Raw genomic sequence first — 6,712 nt, 5'->3', positions numbered from 1 at the left:
CTTGAGGGGACTATTTCCATGATGAACACTATAGTTAGGAACAGATGATGATGATCAATCCTCCAAATACGTGATGGAGGATCATCACAACACGACTACTTCGGTTAGTTCAGATGTTGGTGCCAGTGAATTGATTGATGAAATAACTGTTTACAAAGTTTAAGTGAAAATTACGAATGTTACGTAATTAACGCACTCCTATGCATCTGCAGATACAGTCGGTATGGATGTTCCAGTGAAGTATCAGATGAAAGCACTCGGGTAAAGACTACAGTAACTGAAAATCATCTGATCGTTTTTCTAATGGGTTTCAATGAAATGACTCAAAAATGCACGGAAATTATCGAAAAATCAATTTAAAATTCTGATGTGGAATCCAAAGCAGTAAAATGAACTAAAAATCAGCTTGATCAGTCTATCACCAAACACATTTAAAAATACTGTACATTTAAGACATCAATACAAATTTGAGTAAATCTGTTGTGAAAACCCAATTAAAAATGAAATACATCCAAACAAAGGATCCACATAAAGACCTTAAATTTAATAAAAGAAATTGAAGGACCGCAAAATTCATTTGATGATGGTTCAATCAAATAAGGGACAGAAATTAAAAGCTCAAAAAAATTATGTATGTGGTATACAGTGTAGTTCAGTTGCCTGCAGCTAACATATAAATTGTTGATAATTATATTTCTTATCAGAAGATATAGGATTTGGAAATAGAATAAATCTCTAAAAGGGAACAGGTGGAAACTTCATTCAATGAGGATGATGATGAAATTCATTTGAAACTGAAGGAAATTTAGGACAAAACCTAAAATGCATCGATTTCCGAAACTGAAATACTGATTAACTGCGCCTAACAGGTGGACGCTGAAATCAAGTAGCACCCTGAGGACTGTTGCGACAAGAGTGGCATTGAGAAAACAAGCCGGATTCGTTGACTCAGCATCCTTTAGCACTTTTTTGGTGGTGTCATATTACATGTTTGTTTGCCTTATTGAAGGCTGTCCCCTACGTTTCTCCTCCCTCTGCCCCAACTCCTCTCCTCTCCTTCTCCCCATTCCTCTTCTTCACCCCCCCCCCCTCTGCTTCTTCCAATAGAGATCATCTCATATCTGGACAAGGTGGGAAAAGATCATCAAGAAGCGATATCAGTAGAGATAGGTCAAAGAGCACAACAAATTTGAAAGTAGGTCAGAAAACGCGATAAGTTTGAAAGTAGGTATACATTCAACAGATAATGATTATAGTGTACTTAATCACTTGTAATTATATTCACTTATAGTTACGTTTCGTTATTTTTTTTTAATTGCAGCAGCACAGGACGCCATAGTGGAAGTGCTAGACAAATATACTGAAGTGTTCAATATACATGTATAATCTGCAATGTCACAGCAGCAGCATGAGTCGACAGAGGACCCTCCATACTTATCGGACCTACTGTCGTTCACCTATTCTGTACAATCACCAGAACTCCATCAACTCATCGACCATCAGCTACGTCCCACAAGAATGCTACTATTCACCAACACATACAATGTGACAGCTAGTGGTTCTAAGCATGTGAATGTTGGCCTAGCACCAGACAGTGATTTTGAAGTCCCCTACTCATCGAGCCTCAGCTTTGTTCCACACGAATGCTATTTCTCATCAGCACATACAATGTGACAACTTGTGGTTCTAAGTGCATGAATGTGGGCCTAGCACCTGACAGTAGCTCTGGTAGGAAACATTCAGATAAAGCGCTGAATTCATGGTATGAGTGGGACTACCTGTGTAGCATAGAGAGTACACAGAAAAGAGAACAACAGTGGATTAATATCCCTCTTTTACTCCTGTTGATGTATGTCTGGATGTAGAATTTCAATAGCTGATATGTACAGTTAAGTTGTGTTTGAATTAATTTTAGTAGACACATACACTCACCTAAAGCAGCCAAGGGTCCTGAATTCGAAAAATTGTAAATTTGAAAATTTGTGGTAAGATCTTATAGGACCAAACTGCTTAGGTCATCGGTCCCTTAGCTTACAACACCCTGCGCGGCCCTCTGAATTTGTATTATTTATATTGTGCGCTGGCAACAGCGGCATTAAAATACAGCTGTAGCTTTTAATTACCACTATTCAAGTTCATTAAGAGATTCCGCCAATATTACTGCACTGTTAATATGAAATACAGTCCATTCGGGAATACAAGTAAGTTTTGTTGTCATTTCATGAACTTCCGGTCAATTTTTAGTATTCTTGGCTTCTTCGCTGTGGGCCAGATCAGTAAAACATCTTCAGCACGTTCGTTAGGCTGTTTTCGAATGTCTTTTTCGCTCTTTGCCCACACCGACTGGAGTAGCAACACACATGATAACTACCTACATTTCTCTCGCTATCAAGCACACGTCAGTACACCATTTCACAGAAGACTGAAACCACATGTGAACACACGATATCTAACAGTAACACAAAACATTTATTTGGACTACCGCCTCTTAACACTGGACATACAGCAACAAAGCAAGGGCGTGGGTGAATCACAGCACTTAGCGCCAGCGGACTGTAGGGGGTGGGTGGGACCATCGGGTGTCTATAGTTCGGTTAATATTGCTTTATACTTCACACTTGACGCCTTGCAGCTGGTTTCCTCGAATCAGAGGACTCACCGTCCGCCCGAACCATTCGCTGTTGCCAAAGTACCACAACAGTTGGACGGTTTACGTCGAATTTCTTGTCCAGTGTTATTTCTTGATGTGTTTGGATCTACAATTTGTGTCTGGCACTTTTATTTTGTATTTCATCACATATGATAACCAAACAAAAAAATAACAAAATACATTACGATCGTAGTGAAATACTCATGTTCACACACAGCACTAACCAAACACCACTGGATACTTCTGCACAATACGCGATTCAGCCTCTCATATTGAGTTGTCATAAACACAGTTATCATAGTCACACTAGATAAGCGGAGTTTTCGAAGGCTGCTTTTCACTGTTGCGACTAAGGCACCACAATCACAAATGTGGAACTTAACTGAGTCTTGTGCGTTACCACACTGGTTGGCGCATAAACCTGACATGCAGAGGATCATTAGGTTCAAATCTCATCAAATGTAGCGAAATTCTTTTTATTTCTAAATATAATTGAAAGAATTTGATTATTACTATTATTGTGTTAATTAGCTTAATGTAATTTCTTTATTGCTTTTTCTTTGCTGCATAATTTTCATCATCGTATTTGGTTTCTTATGTGCTCTTATTTTTCTTCCTGCCAGTCTTTTGTCGTTCGGAATATGTCTTTGCTGCCTATAATCTGCAGCGAAGTATCAACGAGGACTGCTTGTCAGTTGGTAATGTAGCAACTTTTGTACCCAGTGTGAGGATTGTTTCAGGAGACCAATGATAATGAGAAATTGTCGTTTGCTTTTAGAGCTGAAATGTATATTGTCTGTCTTCAGTTTGCTTGTATAGGTTAGCTTTCATCGCTGAGAACAAAGTAATCGTCATTTCAGTTCTGCCGCTGACTGTTGACAACCGTTTCCTTGAACGCATTGCACATCATGATGTTATGGTAAGCATGGGAAGTGAATTTAAATTTTGTGCTACAAAACGCGTCGTGATCCACAGTTTAGTCAGGGGATACTTCCAACATTGCTCTTTGTTACACATTGACAGCATTTGTGAAGCGATCCACCGTGTTTCTGTGTCACCTATAACGACGCCGTAGAGGCCAGCAGATGTGAATACACTGTAGTGGCATGTGACAGACGTCAAGTATCAAATAATTTTAATGGACTATAATTTCTTGACTGCCTTTGAAGTACTGTACAGATCGGTTACTCAAAACCACTACCTTTTCATCAGTCAAGTGTATAATGAAGACAGGTAAGATTTAAGAAACACAAAATAACACAAGACAGATGCCGCTTACAAATTGTGACTGTACAAGAAAGTGCACTAAGAAAATGAATCGCACTAAAGAACTACTACTGGGTATAGATGACGCCACAAAAAATGTAGTCACTGTACTTTCTTTCTGTGTACTGCCTCAGAGCGCTGCAGTGGCGTAAGGTGAGTCATCGTTAGGCCGAGGGGCAGGGGGGAGGGGGGGCGAGCGGAAGCTGTGTTGAAGGCGACGACCAGGAAGCAGCAGGTGGCGACTCTAATGGACTGTCGGCAGCATTTGCGCCATAAAAAGCGACCGAGATCTTTTTGTTCCGTTGACATAAGGCGTGACTCGTGAAAACCTTGCTGTGGCTCAATGCCGTCTCCTCTTGCAGTTACATAATTAACTGCTCACAAGGTAATTGCTGATGGAGAAGCAAATAATTACGTAATAATATTTCGTGTAAAGTTGCTTCACGAAACGTTGGGCACCTGTAACGTTCATTTTCGTATCATTGCCAAATAACAAGGCATTTTATAAACCTATTACAATATTTTTATCACATTTTTTAAAGCTACTGTTAGAGGTACACACTCTTTTGCATTATCAATAACAGAGTCAAGTAAACGAGATCTACATAAAAAAATAAATCTGCCAACCACAAATCACTGGAAATCAAATTCCCACCATGGATACGATATGCAGTCTCACTTCCCATTCAACATTACCGCTGAAGATGGGCGTACTGTCAGGTTGTTATGTAACTAACAGCTCACATGGTAATTGCTGGTGGAGAAGCAAATAATTACGTAATAATTTCTTTGTGACAAACACTTGCGTTTATCATTTCCTGAGCACAAAAAAGATGCCCTTGATCTGAATGGAATTTCGCTCGACGTCGGTGTTACGGCAGACGCCGTAGACGACAGCGAGAATGCGGTTGTATTTTTAGCACTTGTTTCTTTAATGACTATGGTCTTCTGCGGAATGGGCCGTTGTCGGGTGCAGTGTAACTGTATCATTAACTGACGTGAACAGTGCAAGCAAGCTTTGGCTCCTGAATCTCGACGCCTCTTTACAATCTTTAAGACTTAACAAGGAAGTTTTCATTGCAATATGAAGCGGTCCCTGGTTGATGATAGGCATGAAACAAGGGTTGTCCATTAAGTGGCGGAAAGAGTGGAGGTACTCCAAAAGCGAAAACGAGAAGGTATTATGAGAAGTACTTATTGCTAGGCTTCACGAAAACTACAATCAGTGATGATGAACGTCTACATTGTGTAATTTGTGTAACCATTTTAGCTGTTGATAATATGAAGCGTAACAAGTTAAGAAACATCTTGAAACCAAATATCGCGAATTAACAGGAAAACAAAACAGAACTTTTTTCTGAAAAATATCGAATGTGTCTTCCGCCGACCTACGAAAACGCGTGGCCTGCTAGGTACAGTAAAAGATGACATGGAGCTCCGCAAACCGGGTGTTTACCGTATTCCGCGTAATTGCGGTGAGGGATACATCGGGCAAACTGTACGGACAATCGAAGAAAGATGCCAGGAACACAGGAACACTGAAGGCACACTGGACTGATGCAGTCTACAAAATCTGCGGTTGCGGAACACTACATCGATACTGGAGATACTATGGAGTACACGAAAACGGAAGTTTTAAGGCAGGCCTCGTCTTTTTGGGACTGTGTTTTGAAGGAGGCGATTGAAATACGCGTAGCTCATGAGCTGATCTACAGAGACGCCGGGTTCAGCCTCAGCAAATCCTGGGACCTAGCACTCAGCCAACTAAAAACACAGCGCCGACCCAAAGCGACTTCCGCGCCTGACGAAGGCCACAGGACATCTGATGGTCCCCAGTTCGCATCCAGCCGCCAGCAGCCCACCCCTCCCAACCACCACCCACCGCAGCGCCGCGTGCGGCAGGACGCGGGGAAGGGTGGGGAGCGATCAGAGTATAAAGGGGAGTAGATTCAGAGGAGATTCTCAGTCTGCAGGTATCACCTGAAGATGACGGCAAGGAACGCTGTCGAAATATCGCGGTTTGAAAACGACTGCACCGGGCTGGAGACCCGAGAACAGTACAAACAATCAATAAATGTACTTGTTTTTCGTAATTTTTACAGTTATATCTTTTTAGCTTTAGCTAGTGCATGACAATTATGACTGCAAATTGGGCCCCGAATACTGAAATACTGAGAAACGCTGCTCCACTGCAGTTATGAGGAAATTAATTTCGTCTAGTTGGCAACCATTGAAAACAACTACTGAGAGAACTTATGTTGTTCTGTGGACTATCGTTAGGATAGCTAAATCCCTGTCTACTAGTGCCCTGACATCGCCAGAAACGATCAGCTTCTCTAACACTGCCACCCGGCTGCAGAACCAAGAGCTTTTCATGAGTAGTATACGCCAAGAAAGTCTACATTTACGTATGTGCATGGAGCGGTATTTCCAATATTAGCACCTGTACTTTGTAATAAAGGTATTGCTACGATTTCATTCTGTTTTATAAACTGCAAGCCGTTGACGAATGGAGACAGGCAGATTGCTCACTAGGACTTGTATCCACCGACTAGGCCAAACTTTCCTGATGGAGCACTGACTACATGATCTTCAAAGAATATGACCGATCCTTTCAATAGATTGTGCTTTCCTAATGTTAGCATACTGAGTTGGTTTCCTTCACACAACAGTTTCGGAAAACGTCAGTTTCTCGTAAGCAACAACTCCTGGAGGAAAGTTCACCAAAGCAGCAACGTGCTAACTGGATGACGTCAGTCACTGACAACGTTCTTACAACATTTGAGGAACGTGGGT

Source organism: Schistocerca cancellata, chromosome 3 (genome assembly GCF_023864275.1).
Source record: "Schistocerca cancellata isolate TAMUIC-IGC-003103 chromosome 3, iqSchCanc2.1, whole genome shotgun sequence".
Taxonomy (NCBI): Eukaryota; Metazoa; Arthropoda; class Insecta; order Orthoptera; family Acrididae; genus Schistocerca; species Schistocerca cancellata.
This window is presented reverse-complemented; position numbering follows the sequence as displayed.